This window comes from Rhinoderma darwinii, chromosome 3, assembly GCF_050947455.1.
Source record: "Rhinoderma darwinii isolate aRhiDar2 chromosome 3, aRhiDar2.hap1, whole genome shotgun sequence".
NCBI lineage: Eukaryota > Metazoa > Chordata > Amphibia > Anura > Rhinodermatidae > Rhinoderma > Rhinoderma darwinii.
The window spans coordinates 69,900,870-69,925,085 of record NC_134689.1 but is presented as its reverse complement, the minus strand read 5'-3'; the positions used below and the strand labels follow the sequence as shown (position 1 = coordinate 69,925,085).

The 24,216-nt window shown below is 46.0% G+C and overlaps 1 protein-coding gene across 11 annotated transcripts in view; it reads left to right on the top strand.

Moving 5' to 3' along the window:
• KCNIP1 (potassium voltage-gated channel interacting protein 1) overlaps positions 1-24,216 on the top strand; it is a 1,275,893-nt gene that overhangs the window by 932 nt on the left and 1,250,745 nt on the right. The window lies entirely within an intron of this gene.

The window sequence follows — 24,216 nt, the reverse complement described above, 5'->3', positions numbered from 1 at the left end:
TAATATGGAGGGTTGCTTCCTGTGTCATGTCCAGATATGGGTGAGGGAAGCCTGTGATGAATGATGTGTAGTCTATAATATTCCCCGTTCATTATCTGGCTATAAAAGCCCAACTGCTAAAACAACTGTTGATTCTTGCACAGTATTCGGATCGCTTTTCTGTACCCATTTTTTTTTCTTGTGTTAGTGATCGAGTTCTTTGTGTGCACAGCAGGTCAATGCAATGACCTGGAGTTTTTCCTGACATTTCTGCCTAATACGACAGATAACCCTGATAAACGCTGTTTCTATTGTACCAAAATGAATGAATGTAGCCAATTAAAATCTGCTAAATCTTTCCTAAAATATATCAGATATGGCTTAAAATGTCCCTCAATCAATAATGATTGTAATGTGTTAACACGTCGTGAATAGTACTATATGGATTTTTTGTGATTGGTTGCTACAGGCAACAACAACGCTTTTGGTACATGAGGTGTTTGACCTGTTTTGGTTTACATTTCATAGACAGGAAAAAAAAAAGACAGAAAAAATAGAAGACAGAAAAGAAGAAGTGAGTAGAGGGTGCCTTCACGCATCATTTTTAGGAAAAACGCCATGTTTTTTGTAACCTTTTTGTCACTTTTTTTTAGTAAAAATACTGCGGCCTTGATTTTAGTTCGAAGTCAAAAGGAAAATACTAAACATACTACTAGCCATATGTTGTTTTTTTGTGGTATTTTTTTTTGTTTTGTCATGTCTTTTTTGACTTTGTGGCATGGGGTTGGTATGGCATTTTTTCAAGCAATTGGGTGTTTTTGTGCCATAAACCTCTTGTCTTTTTTATGGTGTTTTTTTTTTCAGAATAAATCATGTATCTTTGAGTTACTTGATCTTTGAATTACATTATTTGTAAAATGAAAAACACCACACAGAAAAACACATTGAAAAACACAGGTATTAAAACACTGGGGAAAATGTATTAAGAGTGGTGATGTTTCATATGACAGTTTCAATATAAAGAGGGCTTATTTAGAGGTGCACTCCTCTTAAAAAACTAGGTGCATCCCTGGCTGTCCGTGCAACAGAGGGAGATCTACGCCAGCTACAAACTGGCATAGATTTTGCTTTAATTTATGCCAGTTTCTGGTGTAAAGTATAGTAAATTTGTTGGGCTATGAAAGGCCCTGTCCTTTGCTACTGTAGCGCAAATTGCTGAAAAAGTTACTGCTGGCTATGATAGAAGGTCCCACAGAACACACAGTGCATCGCAGCTTGCCGCATTTGGGGCTGAGTAGCTGTAAACTGGTCAGAATGCCCGTGCTGACTCCTGGCCATGAGAGAAAGTGCCTGCAGCCAGGACATGAGTATCAAATCTGGACCATTGAATCTATGAAGGTGGGCTGGTCAGATGAATTTTGTTTTTACATCATGTGAATAGCCAGGTGGCTTACCTAGGGAAGAGATGGCACCAGGATGTACTTTAAGAAGAAGTCAAACCGGCGGAGGCAATGTGATTCTCCGGACAATGTTGTGCTAGGTGACCTTGGATCCTGGCATTTATGTGGATGTTACTTTGACACGTACCACCTACCTAAATATTGTTACAGACCAAGTCCACTCCTTCATGACAACAGTATTCCCTAACAGCAGTGGCCTCTTTCAGCAGGATCATGCGCCCTAACGCTGCAAAGATTGTTCAGGAATGGTTTGAGGAACAGGATAAAGAATTCAAGGTATTATTCTCCATATTTCCTAGATCACTCTCCGAGCCTCTGTAGAATCTGCTGGAAAAACAAGTATGTTTACGTATGACGTAAGTGTTACTTGCGTATTTTGCTGCGGGTTCACTGCAGATTTTATTTATTTTCCTTAAAAAAGGGGGAAATATTGCTTTGAACATCCACAAAAATGTGTTCAAATCTCAGCCACGTGGGTTGTACTGTAATCCTCTGCAGATTTCCCGCACAGTCACCTCTGAACTCACACCCCCAAAAACACATCCACTTTTTTTTTTACTCATGTTGAGGTGTATTCACACATGCCTTTTTAAAAAAAAATTATTTTGTAATTTGCATTAAATTGCAGCCAAAAACACCACAAACAGCACCTGTTTATATACACCAAACCTGGCCGGTGTTTTTGGGTAGAAAATGTGACAACCCTATGTAGGACACATAATTAAATGTGGGTGTATAATGCAATGGTTGCTGAAAGGTAACTGAAACCTGTTGCCTAAATTTATGGAGGCAGCTATAGATTATGTAAGCAAGAAAAATGACATTCTAGCAGCCACAGACAGAAAAGTCACAGTCATGTATTAATAATGCCTAGCAGCAAAAACAAACACTATGTGAAAAAATGATTGAGCAGCCACAACATATGATGAAAATTAGACAGAAATATTTTTGTACAATTCACATGAATAATTTAGAGTACCATCCACTTACAAATGAATGTCCACCCCTTACGTTTGCAGTTCAACATGCTAATGATTAATACTGTATGTTGCATGACATTGAAAACAAGTAATAGTCAGTTTAGCTTGTAAAACCCATGGGCCAGATCAGGGGCCTAACTAAAGGCTCATGGGCCCGGGTGCAAGAATTCAGCTTGGGCCCCCCTACCCCCCCCAATACCACCATCACCAGACTCCTGCGCGCACCTATGCCCAGCCGCCTTGCCCAACATCCCCCATAGTATAATGCTCCCACACAGTATTATGCTCCCATAGCTGTCCTCACACAGTATAATGCCCCCATAACAGCCCCATACTGTATAATGCTCCCCATACCAGCCCCCACAGTATAGTGCCGCACGTAGCTGCACCCATACAGAATAGTGCCCCCCCATGCCGAATAATGTCCCCCATATCAGCTCCCCATACAGTATAATGCCCCCATATCAGCTCCCCATACAGTATAATGCCCCCCATATAAGCTCCCCATACAGTATAATGCCCCATATGAGCTCCCCATACAGTATAATGCCCCCATATCAGCGTCCCATACAGTATAATGCCCCTCCATATCAGCTCCCCATACAGTATAATGTCCCTCCATATCAGCTCCCCATACAGTATAATTCACCCATATCAGCCCCCCATACAGTATAATGCCCCCATATGAGCTCCCCATACAGTATAATGCCCCCATATCAGCGTCCCATACAGTACAATGCCCCTCCATATCAGCCCCCCATACAGTATAATGCCCCTCCATATCAGCTCCCCATTCAGTATAATGCCCCTCCATATCAGCTCCCCATACAGTATAATGCCCCCCATATCAGCCGCCCATACAGTATAATACCCCCCGCCATATCAGCCCTTCATACAGTCTAATACCCCCATATGTGCATAAATAGAAAAATCACTTTCCTATACCCGTTCCCACGCCGGGTGGAGGATCCTCGCCTCTTCTGGTGTGTGCTATGAGTGACTCTGTGCAGGCAGGTGCGATGATGTCTCTACATCGTGCCTGCCTGCATCGAGCCGCTCAGGGCATAGTGAATGCTGGAGCAAGAGCCGTCAGCTCCTTGCTCCAGCATTGAATGAAATTGGGACCTCGGTGAGTGACTTGTGACCCCCTGGATCGTCTTCACACGAAACCCCAAGGGGCCGCGACCCACAGTTTGTAATGTGTTGTGTTGTGCAGTTTGCGTTACAACACAACACAATACATTACGAGACAACACAATACATTACATTACAATACAGACTCTGCAGCTCACCTGGAGTCCTCCGCACCGGCTCTTCCACGCTGGCTGGAACGCCCCTCATGTGACATCACGGTTACATAGTACACTAAGTGTACCATGTGACCGTAACCAGGAAGTGCCGGCTTCACGGCACAGAAAATGTATTTAATCAGCAGGCTGTATGGCAACGGGGGCCCCGTGGGCCCCCCAGGCTTGGGGGCCCAGTCACAACTGTGACCGCTGCGACCACTATAGCTACACCACTGGGCCAGAAAGAAGAGATCCAGAATGAAGTGCCCTTGTGGAGGCAGCTTGTCACACATTCAGTACACCTTAGCCTCCAGCTGCTTTGACAATCTTGAATGGGGGTGGCGGACTCCCAGTACCCTCCCTCCCATTGTCCTCTCCCCTGTGCTTCCCCATCAAAGCAACGCTGTACACAAGCATGAGTATCTTGAATGGGGGATTATCTTCTTGCTCACAGTGGTGCTTTGAGAGAGTAACACATGGGATAAGTGAAGCTACATCACTGGATCTTCCCTGGGGTAGCCCTAGTGACATAACTTTCCATATATGGGCAGTTACATCACTGGGGCTACCAGTTCCAGTTACGTCACTGGAGCTTTCTTCGACATACATACATGTTAGGCTGCATGCACAATTCCGTTGGCCGTTGTACCGAAAGTGGGCATGAGGCCAGAGATTGTGACGAATGGCCAACAGTGACATTCGTCACCCATAGACTATAATGTATGCGTTTAAGGACTACATCATGTAAAGGGTCATGAGAATTCATGACGTATTCGTTAAACAAATATTTTTATAGCTTATGGGTGACGGATGCCACTGTTAGGCATTCCTCACACGCTATGTTTAACATGTATGTAGAAAAAAAACCTCCATTTAACATGTACTTCGGGTAATTTAAAAACAAATGTTGTAGAAAAATAAAATAAAAATTCAAGTTCAAAATCTAAAAATCACCTTCTTTGCCATAATGAGTCTTTTATTATAGGAAAAAAATAAAACATTAAAAAAATACATATTTAGTATCTGTAGAGACTCGAACTATAAAACTATAACACCATTTTTTGGTCACATCACCTCTAAAAAAACGGAATAAAAAATTATCAAAAAGTAGCATGCACCCCATGTACCTACCAATATCAACTACATCCCGTCCCGCAAAAACAATCCCTCACACAGCTTTCTTGATGGAAAAATAAACAGTTACGTCTCTTAGAATATGGTAAAACAAAAAATCTATATATATATTTTTTTAAAAAGTGGTTTTATTGTGCAAACCTATAAACCTGTAAAACATTTAAAAAACCCTTTATACTTTTGGTATTGCCCTAATCTTATGGACTGACAAAATAAATGTAATATGTCATTTATAGCGATGGACGGCGTAAAAAAAACAACAATTACAAATAATACCAGAATTGCTGGTTTTTGTCACCTCGCCTCCTAAAAAATTAAATTAAAGGTGATCAAAAAGTTGCATTTACCCCAAAATGGTTCCAATAGAAGCTACAGGTTGTCCCACAAAATATAAGCCCACAAACAGCTCCGTTAACAAAAAAAGAATATGGTGAAACAAAAAGTGCAGAGAGTGTTCCAAAAGGATTGTACATCATTTATCAGTGCGACGCTGGCCACATATCTATGGATTATTTATTTACCCCATTATTATACCTCTTTAATATGCCCTGATGTACTTCACATAGCTTACATATGCCCCCACATTATAAACGGAAAAAACATTAAAACAATTTAAATTTTTTACTGCCTAATTATAATTTTTGAAACACCTGTGGGTCTAATTGCTCACCACATCCGTAGATGAATGCGTTAAGGGGTGTCGTTTCCAAAATGGAGTCACTTCACAGGGGTTTCTATTGTACTAGTACCTCAGGGGCTCTGCAAGTGTGACATGGCACCCAAAAAGCAATACCGAAAATCTGCAAGCCAAATAACACTCCTGCTGTTCTGAGCACTGCCGTGTGTCCAAACAGCAGTTTATGACCACATATGTGGTATTGCCGTACTATGGAGAAATTTACAAATGTTGGGGTGGTTTTTCTCTTTTATCCATTGTAAAAATGAAAAAAAAAAGATCTCACTTTTATTGGAAACAAATTTATTTTTTTCCGGTCTAATTCTCAAAAAATTCAGCATAAAACTTGTGCGGTCAAAATGCTCACTATACCCCTAGATAAATTAGATAAATTCCTTGAGGGGTGTCGTTTCGTAAATGGAGTCACTATTTTGTTCCCTCAGGGGCTTTGCAAATGCAACATGGAACCCAAAAACCATTCCACCAAAATTGAACTCCAAAACCCAAATAGCACTTCTTCCATTCTGAGCCCTGCTGTGTATCCTATCAGCAGTTTACGACCACAGATGGAGTTTACTGGGCTAGTGTCCCCCACTAGTACTACCTCCTTTTATTAGGGTCGCTAGGGTTATGCCTAGTTCCCCTTCCTTTTCCCTTGTATTACACTTTCTGGTCGACTTATTAACTAAGTGTGTGTGCACGGTGATTCACGACACAAGTGTATAATAAAGCATGGTTTATTACAAACACACAATCACACTAGCAATAAAACACAGTATACACAACATATATATAATCACAATATAGTATTAGTATACTCCAATACATATGATACCTATCAATGTATAATGAGTATACTAAGGCTACATTCACACGACAGTGAAAAGCGTCCGTCCGATGGCCGTTTTTGTAACGGCCGTCACATGGCCATTTTCAGAAGGATAGAGTTCTATGGGTGGATTCACACGGCCGTGTATTCACATGTCCTATATTTGGCCGTTTTGACGTCGGCTCCCATAGAAGTCAATGGATCAGTTTTTATCCTTGTTTCCTGAAAGATATTAGCAAGATATTGTAATGTATTACCACTTTACAAAGCATTAGTGAGGCCTCATCTAGAATATGCAGTTCAGTTCTGGGCTCCAGTTCATAGAAAGGATGCCCTGGAGTTGGAAAAAATACAAAGAAGAGCAACAAAGCTAATAAGGTACATGGAGAATCTAAGTTATGAGGAAAGATTAAAAGAATTAAAGCCATTTAGTCTTGAAAAAGACATCTAAGGGGGGACATGATTAACTTATATAAATATATGAATGGCACATACAAAAAATATGGTGAAATCCTGTTCCATGTAAAACCCCCTCAAAAAACAAGGGGGCACTCCCTCCGTCTGGAGAAAAAAAAGTTCAACCTGCAGAGACGACAAGCCTTCTTTACTGTGAGAACTGTGAATCTATGGAATAGTCTACCGCAGGAGCTGGTCACAGCAGGGGCAGTAGATGGCTTTAAAAAAGGCTTAGAAAATTTCCTAGAACAAAAAAATATTAGCTCCTATATGTAGAAATTTTTCCCTTCCCTTTTCCCATCCCTTGGTTGAACTTGATGGACATGTGTCTTTTTTCAACCGTATTAACTATGTAACGGCCGGTAAAAATTGATCCTGGCCGAGGATTCCACGCACACAGCGCTACTTTGAGCACTGAGCTCTGGGAAGTCCCGGACAGCACTGTCCATATATGGACAGTGATGTCGGGCTTTCAACTATGGAGTCCCCGGACAGAGCATCGCAAGATCTCTGGCCGGGGACTCCAATCTTGTGGATAGCATTCCCGTGCCTGAAGATAGCAACACCCCCATCCCCCAGATATAGCGTCACTGTAGCTCCCTGAAGGAGTGGAATCCCCGGCGACCAGACACTGCTCTGGAAGGAGATTCCACTCTTGGAGAAGCAACCCGGCGTCACTATCCATATATGGACAGAGACGTCAAGGGGTTGCTCCTGGAGTGCAATCCCCAGCCCGCTCTAGTTGGGGTTTCCACTCAGGGAGAAGCAACCCGGCGTCAATTTCCATATATGGACAGTGACGTCAAGGGGTTACTCCTGGAGCGGAATCCCCAGTCCGCACTGGCAGGGGATTCCGCTCCAGGAGAAGTCCTCGGCATCACTATCCATATATGAACAGTGACGTCAAGGAGTTACTTCTTGAGCGGAATCCCTGGCCTGCTCTGGCAGGAGATTCCCCTCTCCTGACGTCACTGTCCATATATGGACAGAGACATCAGGGTCCCCATCTATAAGGAAAAACCCTTGACGTGATTGCCCATATATGGACAGTGATATCAGGGGCTACCACTAGGAGTGGAATCCCCAGCCAGAGGGACTTTGCTCCTACACGGAGCTACAGTGGCGCTACCTACATAGGGGGTGTTATCATTTATAGGGGGGGCACTTACTACAATGGGGGTGCTATCTAAAGTGGGGTGCTATCTACGGGGGGTGCTCACTACAGTGGGGGTTGGTGCTATCTCCAGGGGGGTGCTACCTACATGGGGGTAGTGCTGTCTACAGCAGGGTGTGGCACTATATGGGGGTGTGACACTATCTACAGGGGACACTGTGGTGCTATCTAAATTTGCACTGTGGCACTATGAGGGAACTGTCACTTTATATGTGGGCACTATGACACTCACTTTATATGTGGGCACTGTGGCACTATCTACAGTGGGCACTGTAGCACTATGAAGGTACTATGGCACTATGTGGGCGCTATCTACACTGGGCACTATCTACAGGGACATTGTGGCACTATCTACATGGGCACTGTGGTGTTTTCAGATGGTAGGCTGACAAAAGGCCATTAAAAACGGACAGACGGACTGGAAATGGATGAAAATTTGGAGACACATTGATGCAAAATGGCCAGTTTTTAATGGCCATTTCTTTCACTGTCGTGTAAATGTAGCCTAACACTATACATGGTACAATAAAAAAGCAAAGATATTACAATCTTATCATAGTACACACACACACACACACACACACACACACACACACACACACACACACACACACACACACACACACACACACACACACACACACACACACACACACTCACACACACACACACACACACACACACACACACCTAAATACACATATAAAATATAATACACTCACTCCCTCTTACTTCTGTGACCCTCCCCCACCTGGCTCTAACTGTCCCTGTAACTAAGGGGTTAATATGATAAGGGGTTGTAGGGAAAGAGAAAGGTTAAATGGGGGTTGTAGCTGCAGCTGTATGGCAGTTAAGGGGTTAACTTGACTTTGCTGATGATAGCAGTGAAAGGGTTATCTTTCTTTGTTGCTGATGGTATTGAAGGGCAGGGAGGATGATGTTCTGTATAGTACAGGGTTAGGGTATGTTCACACACACTAATTACGGACGTAATTCGGGCGTTTTTGCCCCGAATTACGTCCGAAAAATGCGGCTTGAAAGCGTTGACAAACATCTGCCCATTGAAAGCAATGGGCTGACGTTTGTCTGTTCACACGAGGCGTATATTTACGCGCCGCTGTCAAAAGACGGCGCGTAAATAGACGCCCGCATCAAAGAAGTGACCTGTCACTTGTTGGGGCGTAATTGGAGCCGTTATTTATTGACTCCAATGAAAAGCAGCGCCAATTACGTCCGTAATGGACGCGGCGTTCAGGCACCTGCACATGCAGTTACGGCTGAAATTACGGGGATGTTTTCAGGAGAAAACATCCCCGTAATTTCAGCCGTTACAGGCGCTGCTGTGTGAACATACCCTTAGTGTTAATACATCTGCTGTATATTGTGTCCAGGGTTAGGATAGGAGGGGGTTAATGTGCAGGCTAGCGGAAGTAAGAGTTTATCCAGGGGAAGTAGGGGTATATATATATATCTGGTTGAAAGGACGGGTTTAGGATATTTATCAGCTCGTTGTCCAGGGGGAGGCAAGGGCTATTGCAGCTTCTGCTGCAAGTGGGAGAGGGGGAGGATGATACCTAATCAAGGGGAGATCACTGCGGCCGGCCAGTGAGGAGAAGGCTGTTGCAGGGCGACTTTGTTAGTTTCCAGTGAGCAGACTCTGGAGGGCAACAGAGCGTTGGTGGAGCGGTGTGTATGTTCGCTGGTGGGGGGAGAATCTCTGAATGGAACTATAGCACTCGTTCCTGAACTCGCGCCCTGCTCACATGTGTCAGCGATGTGATATGACGTCACCAGCAGGCTCATGAGCGCGCAGGGGGGAAGTAGGCAGTGGAAAAGTCCTGTGATGCAGGAATGCATCACAGGATGTATCCCCTGCTTAGGCTACCCCCCCCCCCCCCCCCCCGGAGTGTAGGAGACAGGAAGATCCTCTGCGCCTCCCAGGCTGTAAAACTGAACAATGCAGCTGTCTTGTTTTGTCTATCTTGTTTTATCTATAATAAAAGGACACTTCCCTTTACACTGTGCTAGGAAGAAATTGCTTTACAAATGTTGGGATGTTTTTTTCCTTTTATTCGATTGTGGAAAGGAAAAAATTCTACGTTTTAGTGGGAAACATTTTTATTTTTATTTTGACAACTCTAAGAAATTCTATGAAACACTTATGGAGTCATAATGCTCACTACACCTCTAGATAAGTTCTTTGGGGGTGTAGCTTCCAAAATGGTGTATTTTTGGGAGTGCTTCCTATTGACACCACAAGGCTTGTTCAAGCCTGACATATTTCCTAAAATGTATTATAATAAAAAGAAGGCCTCAAAATCCATGTACTCCTTAATTTCTGAAGCCTGTGTTTGAGTCCATTACCACACTAGGGGGGCCACATGTGGAATATTTCTAAAAACTGCAGAATCTGGGCAATAAATATTGAGTTGCGTTTCTCTGGTAAAACCTTCTGTGTTACAGAAAAAAAAAAATGAAATTTGTACATTTCAGCTGCACATTTCAGCCACCCAAGCCTCACAATTACGGGACTTTTCGGTCCATTTGGATGATGTCGAAAATAGGGGGCGACGTAATAATCTGAAGTTGAGAGGTTTACCGGAATCTGTACCCCCTGATGGCCTCTATCACGCTGTATCACACATTTTCAATAACCTCCTGGATCGCCCACGCGACATGGCCATCGAGATGGACAGAGTGCATAGGCTGGCAGGACCCCGGGTCAGAGATGGTAATCGTCCCAGAGACGTCATATGTCGGGTACACTTCTATAAGCAGAAGGAGGAGATTGCTCGGAGAGCGTGGGAGAAGGGAGCCGTTACCTTTCAGGACTCCGAGATCACTGTCCTGCCGGATGTCTCCCGATTGACCCTTGACCCTCTCCATGCGCAGGCTTGTCCGTCCATTACTAGAAGCAACCAAGTCTGCAGGAGCTACCTACAGATGGGGCTACCCTTTCCACATTATCCTTCGTCGACAGGAGCAATCGTTCGCGGTCAGGTCCCCAGAGGATCTGGAGGAGGCCTTCCGCTTTCTGGAAATCTCACCGGTGAGGTTACCGGACTGGACTGAACCCCCGGCACCGTTTTCGACTAGAAGTGGTCCCTACCCTGATTTTGTGCCCCATCGTGCACCTCGACTTGGAGATGAGCGATCTGATTCACGGCCTCCGGGGCGGCGATCCCCGCGTAGAGATGGCGGGGCAGGACTAATCGAACCACGGCCTCAGAGGAGATGATCCCTGCGGAGAGATTGATATTTTACGCTCATGTGTGGGACATTACTTGCACTTAACCCCTCTTTTCTCCACAGGGCTCTCCATCATTCTTGACTGTAGTCGTTGCTGATGTGGCCTCAGGGGTCATCTGACACAAGTTATGGTCTGGGGAGTTTTCTCTAGTATGGTTCGGTTTAATTGCTTAGCTTCATGGGGGGGGGGAGGGTAGGTTTTCGTGCTAGTTAATCCGGTGAGTCCGGGGTTGTGCCACTTTCTAATTGTACCTTTTAGTTGTTTATTGTACTGACGCTGTCTCTCACATCGCTGTCTTTCCTTGTCCCCCATTAGGGTTCCGTGTGGCTGTGTCGTGGTCAGAGTGATTTCCTCTGAGAACGACATAGCCCACGTTGAGTAGTGGTAGGAAATTGTACTCCGATTTTAGAGGGTTAGTGTTGCATTTTTGCTCCTGCACTCTGGTCTTTTGTGCAGGCACCGTTTTCTTTCTCTATCTTTTTCTTTTCTGTCTTTTGTCCTTTCCCTCATTTGTCCGTCCGCCTGTCCACTATGACTGACCTTACCGTTGTCTCCTTAAATGCACAGGGTCTGAACAGTCCAGAAAAGAGGTCCTCCATTCTCCGTCTCCTGTGGACAAAGAGGGCGCACGTGGCATTTCTGCAGGAGACCCACTTTCGGGCCGACTGCATACCAAAACTTACGGACTCTCACTTTACGGAAGGGTTCCATAGTGCGTCCCCTGACTCCAAGACTAAGGGGGTCTCCATCCTGATCTCTCGATCTCTTCCCTGGGAACATGTGGAGACTCGTACGGATGGGGAGGGACGATACCTCTTTGTGAAGGCTAAGCTGGATAACACTTTGTACACACTGGCCTCATGCTATCTCCCTAACGTGGGTCAGGTAGCCTTCTTGGAGAAGGTCCTTGTAGATCTAGATAACATTCTGGAAGGCACTCTTAGGCCTCATTTACACGAGCGTGTGCGTTTTGCGCGCGCAAAAAACGCTGCGTTTTTTGCGCGTTTGTATTGCATATGGTCTGCGTATACGCAGGCTTGTTGCATTTTTTACGCGCGCAGGACTAGCGTTTGCAGAGGGGATTATTGGGACGCCTGCCTACAAATAGGCCAGCTGGCCCAACCCCTGCTTGCTGGTAGAACCCAGTTTTGAACCTTCTTTCTGCCTCTGCAGAAACAAGCGTGTGTTTTTCCCTTTACGTTGCAATTGCCTTGACATCCAACTATTATGGCTTCGCCATCGCTGGCACGTGTGCTTCTTCTCTGGATGATCTCACGTCGGTTTGGCGAGCGGCGACACATGCTGCAGCACCGGACGTCTGTAAGAACTCGCATTTGGGTTCATCCACTTGTGGCGCAACGTACTATAAAAGGCCATTTCCATACCCTGTATGAGGAGTTAAGGCGGCATCCCGAAAAATTTCGTGCCTTCTGCCGCATGTCTGTGGCCGCGTTTGACCTTCTTCTTGTGCAAACTCGCTCTGGTCTCACCTACCAGAATACCAACATGAGACGCTGCATTTCGGACGAAGAACGGCTGCTTGTGACCTTGAGGTATGTGTGAAACGGATTGCACTTAGACCATGCCGCTGTCTGCTTATCCAGCCCTCCACTAACATATGTTCTGCCTTTGTATTTCTTTCTCGTTTTTTCTTAGATTTCTGGCCACAGGCAATAGCTATCATTCGTTGCATTTTGAATTTCTTTTGGGAGTGACCACCATTTCGTTCATTATCACATCCACCTGTGTCGTGTTGTGGCAGAGGTTAAAGAGCACGGTCATGCCGCAGCCCACGACAGAACAGTGGCTAAGTATTTCGGAGGGATTTCTTAGAGCGACAGAATTTCCGAATTGCATTGGTGCCGTAGACGGCAAACACATTCGTGTGAGAAAGCCCCCACGCAGTGGCTCCCAATACTTTAACTACAAGCAGTTTTTTTCTATGGTCTTGTTAGCCTTGGCGGACACCAATTATAGTTTCACTATTGTTGACATTGGCTCGTATGGAAGCTCCGCTGATGCACGCATATTCCGTTCTTCAAGAATGGGAAAACGACTCCTCAATAGGCGACTGGCGGTGCCGGAACCTTCCATCCTCCCGGGCTCCAGTGGCCCCCCTATCCCGTATGTTATCGTTGCGGATGAGGGCTTTGCACTCACTAGGCAAGTCATGCGTCCCTTTGCAAGAAGGGGCTTGGATGACCGTCGGCGCATGTTCAATCTCCGCCTGGGACGAGCTCGGCGCTGTGTGGAATGTGCCTTTGGCATTATGTCAAACAGGTGGCGTGTATTTCTCTCAACCATGCAATTGTCCATGCCGAATGTCACACGTGTTATACAAGCGGGTGTAGTTCTGCATAACTTCTGCCGCATTAATGATGCTAACTTTGATGCAGAATATATCCTGACACATGCAGGCACCACTGACAATGTCCCGGTGAATCCTCAAGGGCGTTCTGTCTCTTCTGGCCTTCGCGTGCGTGATACGTTGGCAGCATATTTTGCGTGCCCATCTGGACCAGCACCGTGGGGGCCAGAAGACCTTTGAAGGGGTGTATGTTCTTTGGCGGCTTCACTACCCACGTGTCATGTGACCATGTAACTATTGTGTGTATTTGTGGGTTTGGGGTTGGGTTAGGGACGCGCAAATCCAGAGGACCCTTGACGCGCGTTGCGAGCTTACATCTCTCAGGGGTTCAGCAGGACTTTATACAGTTGCTGAGTTACTTTCCCCATATATCCTGTTGTGCCGACTACACTTTAGGACCGTCCAAGTGCAAGTGTAGTTCGTTTGCCTCGGGGCCCATGGCAGGACCTAAACTTTGCAATCGCTTTCAAGCTATGTCAAACCCCGACAGATGAACTAAAACCTTATATCACATGGCCATGCATTGGTCCAAAAGGCCAGAGGTGTGTGAGAGTGTAGGCAAAGGAACATTGTGGCAAACCTTGTGTTGTGTGGTCTAAATGAATAATAACATGAAAGCAAACCATTAACCATGATTATTTTTCTTGATGGCTTTGGAGCCAACTAAAACGTTTTGCACCTGAACATACACACGAAGAACATGGTGTAACGAACAAAAAAACAACAGCGTGCGCACACAACAAACGTGGGCAGCCTTGCACCACACACAACATTGCCGTCCAAAGATATTCCCACCAACACACTCACAGGTGTTGGTATCTTTGTCCTGGGGAGGCATATTCCTGCATATCAGCACCACTATGCTGGACCTGGAGCTGGGTAGGTTGTCCCTCGCCAGCATAGTGGTGCTGATGTGGTGGGTGGAATGTTAGCCCTGGCAGCTGGTGAGCCATAGGGCGCATGTAGGGATACGGCGGTACCATCTGGGGAACAGGGTGGAATTGCCCAGGCACCTGGGCCGTGGGTGGCGGCATGTAATTATTTCGCCACTGCTCTATTGCTGTGAAACACATATGGGGATTGTGTGGCGGTCTGCAAGCGTCGATCAATGTGACGATCGACGCCTGCAGACGGCCCATAAGGTCCATCGGCACCAGGCGTAGGAGGGGGACAATGCTGCGGCCGAAGGCATCATTCCCATCCTCCTCTGCGGCTCGCCTGAGATAGTCCAGTACCCGCGTATCCACCTGGGCAGCTGTGGAGGGCTGTGGGGCACGAACACGCCGACTGCGGGCTCGCACGGGCCGCTCCTGGGCTGGAGAGGCAACCGGCCGTTCTGACTGGCCTGGTGCGGGCTCCTGGGGTGTCGGCTCGGGGCTGGGTGGCAGGATATTGGGAGCAGGGGGTTCGGCCACAGACTCCCCCACGTCAGTCTCCTCTGCTGTGTCCTCCAAATTGTCGGTGGTTCTACAAGGAGCAAAAAAAGTATGACTACAATATCTAACATTGCCCACAACAACACGTTGGCAGACAGGACCTTGGCAAACACACATTACACTCATGCAACGGCATAAACGCTTACGTGCACATATCCATGATGTCCTTCAGGAACATCAGCTGCTTAGTATATATGTAGGGCCGTTTGCGAGATGCCCCATCTCCGCTGCGTCCCTTGTCACCCATCTCTCGCCTGAATTGATCACGGCAGCTCCGCCACCGTGTCTTGATATCTTGGACTGTTGGATGTAACAAAAACATAACACGCCATCAGAACTATCACCTCTCACTTCAAAATGAAGGGCCCTGCAATGGCAATGCGGTGGGACGTGGGGAAGCACCTGCTCCACCAAAGTTTCTCGTGCTAATGAGCGCAATACACATACAGGGCCCAGGTTTTCGATAGGCATGACAGGCATTGACAGAAAATGCCAGGTACTCACCCAACCGAGTGCGGTCCCGGGTTCGGCCAGTCTCCCACTCTTGCCCAAAGAGGTTTTTGGCCACCAACTCCCATGCGTCCTCCTTCACCGTCCTGTTATGATACTCCTCACATCTGGTATCCCATATCGCTGGATGCTCCTGGACAAAAAGGATGAGGCGCTCCACATCCATCCCGCGCAGCATGGCTGTAGTATGGCTGTGAAACGCTCAAAACTATCCGCACACAACTCTCCTGGCACTGGCTAGACTTGCCCCCTCGCACTTGAAAGGCAGGCACTTCCTGGTTTGGAGTAGCTTTGTGTAGCTTTATAGACTAATTAGAATGGACATAACAGCTCTTGCGTGTTTTTCGCGCATGCAACGCAGGACCGTCCGTGTGGCATGTGTTGTTTTCACGCACCCATTGAAGTCAATGGGTGCGTGTTGCGTGAAAAACGCAAGAATATAGAACATGTCGTGAGTTTTACGCAACGCACTCACGCAGCGCAAAATTCACGCATCGTCTAAACAGCCCCATAGACTATTATAGGTGCGTACGACACGCGTGAAAAGCACGCGCGTCGCACGCGCGTATAATACGCTCGTTTGAATGAGGCCTTAATCTTGCGCGTTAAACGGCCCACCCGCGTCCATGGCAGTGGCGATTGAATGAATCACTCTTAAAAGGATTCGGCAGTGGTCTCGGACATCCGCAGGGACCTAGGGGAGTATTTTGAAACGAACGTTGCGCCTGGAGTTGACCCTTTTTGTATCTGGGAAGCCCACAAATGTGTAGTTCGGGGGTTCCTTTATACGTATTGGCTCTAAAATTAAGAAGGAGCGGGCGGCACACCTCCGGGACTTATTGACCCAGATACATCGGTTGGAACAGACCTATAAGGTGTCTCAGGATCGGGTTATAGGGGCAGAGTTGGGGCAGCTGAGAGAGCAGGTACGTTCGCTTTGTCTTTCTAAGGCTCCGGCCGCCATAGTTAAGTGTAGGAGACACATCTACGAATTTAGTAACAAACCAGGTAGGACCTTGGCGCGGGCACTCCGGAAGACACGTTCCAGTACTTATGTCCCGCACATTATCGGCTCCCATAACAGGCACTTACAGCACCCACAAGATATCACGGAGGCCTTCCGTGCTTACTACCACTCGTTATATAACCTCCCTCACGCACCTTCTTCCCGGGAGGCGACAGCCGCTTGGGAAAGATTGAGCAGTACCTCCTGTCCTCGGGGATGAAAATAATTACATCGGAGGCGATTGAGGCCTTGGAGGCTCCCATTTCCTTAGACGAGTTGTCGTGGGCACTGAAGGACTCCCCGGTCGAGAAGGCCTACCATTACAATACTATAAGACCTGTTCAGACGTGCTCTCGCCCCACTTCCTGAATGCATTCAATTCCCTCACAGAGGGGGGCACCATTGCCCGGGATACGCTGAGGGCACACATCACGGTGATACCAAAGGAGGGTAGGGACCCCTCCATGTGTCAGAATTACCGCCCTATTTCCCTGTTGAACGTAGATCTTAAGCTTTTCGCGAAGATTCTGCCCCAAAGACTGTCCCCGTTGCTTCACAATGTGATACACAATGACCAGGTGGGCTTTATGCCCTCCCGGGAAGCACGGGACAACACCACAAGAGCAATTAATCTGATGTATCAATCGGCCACATCTGCGCTTCCCACTTGCTTTCTGTCGACAGATGCGGAAAAGGCCTTCGACAGAGTCAACTGGGAATTTATGTTGGCAACCTTGCGCCATATAGGGTTGGGGACGCATATGATGAATTGGATCTCAGGTCTTTACTCCTCCCCAGCAGCACAGGTGAAGGTTAATGGCCACCTCTCCACTTCACTCGCAATTTCTAATGGAACACGGCAAGGTTGTCCCTTGTCTCCACTGATTTTTATTTTATGCCTGGAGCCCTTTTTGTGCCACATCCGCTCCAATTCGGATATTGCGGGTGTAGACTTGGGAGGTAGGTCCCATAAGGTAGCCGCCTATGCGGATGACCTCCTTTTATTTATCACCGCCCCCAGGATTTCCTTGCCTAACCTGATGGCGGAGTTGGGTGAATACTCGACACTGTCCAGTTTTAAAATCAATTACTCAAAGTCAGAGGAGCTTAACATATCGTTGCCACAAACTCTGGTGGCTGACCTGTCGAAGTTGTTCTCCTTCAAATGGGCTAGGGATTCGCTCAAGTATCTGGAGGTTAGGCTCCCGAGTGTGCTGTCTCGCCTTTATGAGGTGAACTTTCCCCTTCTCCTTCAAAGGGTAAAGAGCGACTTGGACTCGTGGACGTCGGGTCCTGTACGTCTTTCAGGCGTTGCCGATACACATCCCACGCCCCTTCTTTCAGTCTCTGCTGTCTATGCTTCATAAGTTCATATGAGCGGGGAAACTGTATTGCCCGATCTATGCTCTTTCGTGCGAAGTGTGAGGGCGGTGTTGGCCTTCCGGATTTTGTGTCCTATCATCAGGCCTCCCACTTGGCACAAATTTTGGAGTGGTTCAGACATGCAGAGATTAAAGAATGGGTGTCCATGGAACAGGTCTTTATGGAAGTTCCTCTGCAGGCCTTGTCGTGGTTGGGCATTCATGTCCCTCTGACACCACGGACACATCCGACGATAGGGCCCACGCTGGGAGTTGCAGCGCGGATCTTCCCTCGAAAGGAGTTCTCCCCCTCTCCATCTCCGATGTTCCCGGTTTTGGGCAATCCTGCATTTCCACCGGGGCAGGAGGGAGGCCCCTTCCAGCACTGGTTGAAGGCAGGTAAAGGACGTGCGGCCTATTTTTTACAGGATGAGGTGTGGATGAGTAGTACTCAGCTGGTGTCCTTGTCGGATCCGAACCCTTTTTCTGTATGGCAGGTCGCCCAATTGAGACACTTCCTCGTGTCCTTAGCTGATCCAGTGGCGTACTCGCGAGATCACTCCCCTTTTGAGTTATTATGCGCGGGCACGGGCACAATCCGACACGCATTGTCTAGACTTTATGCTCTCCTGATCTCCCCCTCCACCCTGTCAACGCCTCCATACTTGCTTAGTTGGGAACGGGACTTAAGCTTCACATTTACTCCTGAGCATAAGGATCACCTGTTCCACATGACACACAAATCATCTCTGGCTAGCAGATTTCAAGAGGCTGGGTATAACATTTTGTCTCTATGGTATAGGGTGCCTTCCAGATTGCATGTGATTTTTCCGGCAGTTTCGCCGCTGTGTTGGAGATGTGGTGACCATGTGGGTACTCTCGTACATATTTTTTGGGACTGCCCCATGCTGACGGACTTTTGGTCTGAGGTGTGGTGTATTTCCTCGAAATTTACGGATTTCCTCCTACCGAGAACACCGGGTCTCTTCCTGCTCCATCTGTGTGAGGCGCCTCTATCTGCCTATCGACGGTCAGTGGTGCGCCATCTGGTGAATGCGGCCAGGGCGTGTGTCCCTGCGTTGTGGAGACAATCCTGCCCCCCGACGGTGGGCATGTGGTTTGGTAAAATTCAGGATATCATGAGAATGGAGGATCTCACGGCATCAATGAGAGGATCCCATGCTGCCTTCCTCAAAACGTGGCGTAAATGGATTTGCTTTAAATCCTCAGAGGAATACAAGACCGTCATGGCGTATTGAGTCAACTCAGTGGGTCCTGGTGGTCAGGTCGGTTCCTTCCCTTTTCTCTCTTTCTTCTGCCTTCTTTCCTCTTTCGTTGCTCTGCAACGCTTTTCTGCTCCTCCTTATGGGTATATATGCATGGCTGCGGGTCCAGGATGAATACCAGAGCTCCTCTAGTCTTCACGTTCTTAGCGGTTGGAGTTATACTTCTCTGTGATTAGGGTGCCTTTGTATTGTTACTTGTTGGCCTGCGAGACCGATGATGGTGCAGCTTTGCGCTGCGCCATGATGTAATGCTCTTTTGAAAATGAAAATAAAAGAATTGAAAAAAAAAAAAAGGGCTGAAAATGATGTAGCTGTTTTTAGAGAAAACAGCCTCTGCTATTCAGCCGTTTTTGAAGCTGAAATTTTTTTGTTTCAGGCTTTTTTTCTAGACATTTTTGGAGCTGTTTTTCCATTGACACAAGGTGCATTTTGGGGTGTTTACGCCTCAAAATACGCTTGAAAACACAGCGTGTGAACATACCCTTGTACTGTCCAATCAGTTCTGACAGTGTCATGACTAAGTAGAGACACACCCTAGTTACAAAGGGAATGTTAATGCCCACTTCTCAATTTATTTATAGATTTCAAGGAGGAATAACAGAGGAACTACACAGGGTGCAAATTAAAGGTGCTCCAGAATTATTTCATGGTGTATACAAGTGTTTTCTAAAACCGATCTGGATAGGAGAGGTGACATCATCTTTATGTATACGAATGTCAGAAGTTCCAATAACAAGATTAAAATTAGAATGTTGGAAGAGAAATATGATATAACGGGAATAACTGAGACATGGCTGGATGATAACTATGACTGAGCTGTTAGGCTGAATTCAGATGGGCGGATATTTTCTGCCGCAGGTTTTGCGACAAATCTGCAACTAATCCACGGCAAGATCCGCATGTTACAAGCAGATTTTTTTCACAGATTTTGTTGTGGATTTTACCCTATGCATTGCATAGAGTAACATTAGCGGTGAAAATCCGAAAACAAATCCGCAAGCGGTATACTCTACCCCTGGGGGGAGTGTGGCCAGTAAGAAGCAGAATATCACAATCGTTGGGAGAGTCTCTGCTTTCTTTTTAGAAAATATATCTGCAAGGTATTGTCATATAGAAGAGCAGCAGATCTGAGCAGTTATTCCAGGTATTGATTTAGACCACAAAGTTAATGCTTGAAACGGAGAGATCCCCAGTGAGCTATTTGGCCAGATATTCAGTCTATGGTCGGAAAACATAATCTGAGCCTGGGTAGTCCCAGGAGCACAGGACTGATAGAGTGTGGACGAACTAGGAAAGAGATCTCTTTGTTCCAAACAACCCCACTTGGAACTATTTGAAGGGAGATGTGTCAATGCTGACCAAAATTAAACGTAGGGGCCATTATTCAATAAAATTTGATGAATGATGGCCTTGCCCACTTTTCTCATTTAAATGTGTAGAAAAAAAGTGTATCATACTGAAAAATGTGCCCCACTGTGTTGAATTTAAAAAAAAAAAAGAAAAAAACATTCATCCTTTCAAAGCGATTCTGTCAGATGTCCTTTGCTTCCCTATCTAGGAAAGAGGGCGAGTTGCTGAGTTTTAGGAATGCGCATAATTTTCTATTATTTGATCTGTTATTTTTATAGTAGCATAGTAAAGTTGTAGTAAAGTTATGTAAAGCCATCTAGTTCAACCTATTTTCCTGCAGTATTGATCCACAGGAAGACAAAACTCTTTGAGGCAGAAGCAAATTTTCTCTTTCTCTTTTTGCCCCGGGCAGAGCGATTCTTAATACTTCCGCTGATCTTGGGACTCCAGCTCTGAGGAAGTTCATATAGTCACTGTCCAGTAGGTCAGATGATTCCCCAAGGCCAGAGTACACGGGTAGAGCATCAGGAGTTACTCTGCCCGGAGACTCCGGCCCTGAGGATGCTCTTGACGTCACAGCTCATATATGGACGTGATGTCAGGAGCTTCCTCAGGGCCAGAGTCTGCAGGCAGAGTCATTCTTGATGCTTCCTCAGTGACTTTAAGAGCTTCCTCAGGACCAGTGTCCCTGGGGACACTGGTCCTGAGGAAGCTCTTAAAGTCACTTTCCAGGGCCGGAGTACAAGGGCAGAACATAAGGAGTCGCTCTGCCCTAGTACTCCGGCCTCAAGGAAGCTCCTGACGTCACTGGTCATTAATGGACAGTGGTGTTAGGAGTTTCCACTGGGCCAGAGTCTCCGGGCAGGGCGATTCTTGATGTTTTCTGGTCTAGGGACTCCGTCCCTGGTGAAGCCCTGTGGTCACTGTCCTTTTTTAAAGCGTACCTAACTTTTCAGGTAACTTTTCAGAATAAGCTGTCATGCTTAAATAGGTACTGTAAAAGATATATATACCTTATGGGGATAAATGAGTTAGAAACAGGAGTAAGCAGATGTGGTTAAATAAAACCGTAAGGGGGCAATAAATTATAAAAATAAACTACTACAGCAGGATCGTAGTGACGAGGCATTAAATAATTCTAAAGAAAAAAGATGTTGCGTAAAAGACGAATAAAGACAGCAAAGATTGAAACAGAGAGACTCGTTGCAAAAGAAAGTAAAAATAACCTAAAATATTTACTACAATTACTATATCAACTACATAATTAATAAGAAACTAAAAACTGAAAGTGTTAGACCTTATTCACACGACAGGGTTTCCCGGCCGTTCATAAAACGGCCGTCACATGGCCGCAGTAGGAACAATAGACAATGGGGGACACAGTGACGTCAGGCACTTCTGAAGCTAAATCCCCGACCCTGTGGCCGGTGTTTCCGCTCCAGGAGAAGTCCCTGACTTCACTGTGTCCATATATGGACACAGTGACGTCAGACACTTCTGAAGTTAAATCCCCGATCCTGTAGCCGGTGTTTCCGCTCCAGGAGAAGTCCCTGACTTCACTGTGTCCATATATGGACACAGTGACGTCAGGCACTTCTGAAGCTGAATCCCCGACCCTGTGGCCGCTGTCTCCGCTCCAGGAGAAGTCCCTGACTTCACTGTGTCCATATATGGACATTGAAGACAGGGACTTCTCCTTAAATGGTGGCGCTATCTACAGACAGCTAGGGGGGGGGGGGTGCCATCTATGAGGGGTTATGTGTAGAACTACCTACAGGGGCTGTGTGGCATTACCTATGGCGGGCTGTGTGTCATTACATATGGGGGGCTGTGTGGCATTACCTACAGGGGGTTGTGTGGCATTACCTACAGGGGGCAGTGTGGCATTACCTACATGGGGCTGTGTGGCATTACCTACAGGGGGCTGCGTGCCATTACCTACAGGGGACTGTGTGCCACTACCAACAGGGGACTGTGTGCCACTACCTACAGGGGGCTGTGTGCCACTACCTACAGGGGGCTGTGTGGCATTACAGGGGGCTGTGTGGCACTACCTACAGAGGGGCTGTGGCAGTATCTACAGAGGGCAGTGTGTGGAATTATGTACAGAAGGAAGTGTGTGGCAAAAAATTGACAAATGAAATTCATCTGATTTTAAAATGGACAGGGAAAAAATGGATGCAAAACGGGTCAAAATCAGCCGTTAAAAACGGCAACACGGCCCGCAACGGAATCGGGATGGATGCAAAACGGCCGGGAAAAATGGCCCAAAACGGCCGTTTTTATCGGCCGACACTCGAACCCTGTCGTGTGAATAAGGCCTTAGCCCTCTCAGAAATAATCTGGATGTAACAGTTGAGGAGGCTCATGAAAAGTCAAATCTATTAAAGTCTCCTTCTCTACTGTATTTACATAGGGGTATCCAATGACAGATGACGATAAGGGGTAAAGTAACTTCTCCATTAAATGTCAACTGCTTATCCCAGCAAGAAGTGTAGTGCCGCCTTCAAAATACTAAAATAGACAAATCACTGGCTCCGGATGGCATACACTCCATTCTGCTAGAATTTGAGTATGATATAGAGAAAGACCCTTATCTCCAATATTTAAAGAGTAACTGCACTTTCATTAAAATGTTTGATATGTCATAGAGACATATTAGAAGTTTGTTTTTTGTTTTAAAAACTTTGTTTATTGATTTTACATTTTTATATCCCAAATTTTGATATAAAATGACAAGTGTAAACAAACAAATACAGTCATAAAGAATATTTTAACATAGTATTTCAAAATAAGATATTCACTTATCTACATACACATGAAGAATCAATAACAGATAGGAACATTAAACACGTCCATCATGTTTCTAACACTCTACCCATTAAGGAAGAATTGTCATACTGAAAGGTAAATGAGCAGAAACTTATTGTAAGAGATTCACCATGGTTCTGAAGGTGTAGGAAGTACTAGACATCCACACGACTACTGAAACCATCAGGGTCTGACAGAAAGTTAATCCAGGGGAGCCATATTTTGTAATATTTACCCATATTTATTTGTGCCAGATAGCTCAATTCTTCTAACATGGATATTTGTGCTATTTTCAGGAGCCAATGAGCAATAGATGGTGGTTCCTCTTTATGCCAATACAAGGAAATCATAGCTTTTGCTGCTAAAACTAAATGTGACCACAAAGTCTCTCTAGGAGTGAGTGGATACTCTGGCAGTAAATTTAAAAACAATAAGGAGGTAGATAGAGTAGGGGCTTTTGGGCAAATCATTTTCAGAATCGGCTCCACCTCAAACCAAAAAGGTTTTATTAATTCACAATTCTTTCTCCCAAGAGCTAATATATGGTAGTGGAGTTTCTGTGCTCAAAGTCACAAGTTTCTTATATATCAAAGAAATGGATTTGGGGACTGGTTTGAGTGAAGACAGCAAGGATTCAAACCACGCCAGTGGCCTATCTATGGATCCCTGCTTAAGTAAAATGTTGTAACTGGATTACAATCGCATATAATACAAATAGTTTAAATGTATATGTGGACATTTTGTTTGTAAGAGTGCTAATGGAGGGAGGTCACCTTTGTGTACTATGTCTCCTAAAGAAATTTCCCTTAATTCTGCTAAATTTGAGGATTTAGTATTACCACCCAAATCACATAGTCCCAG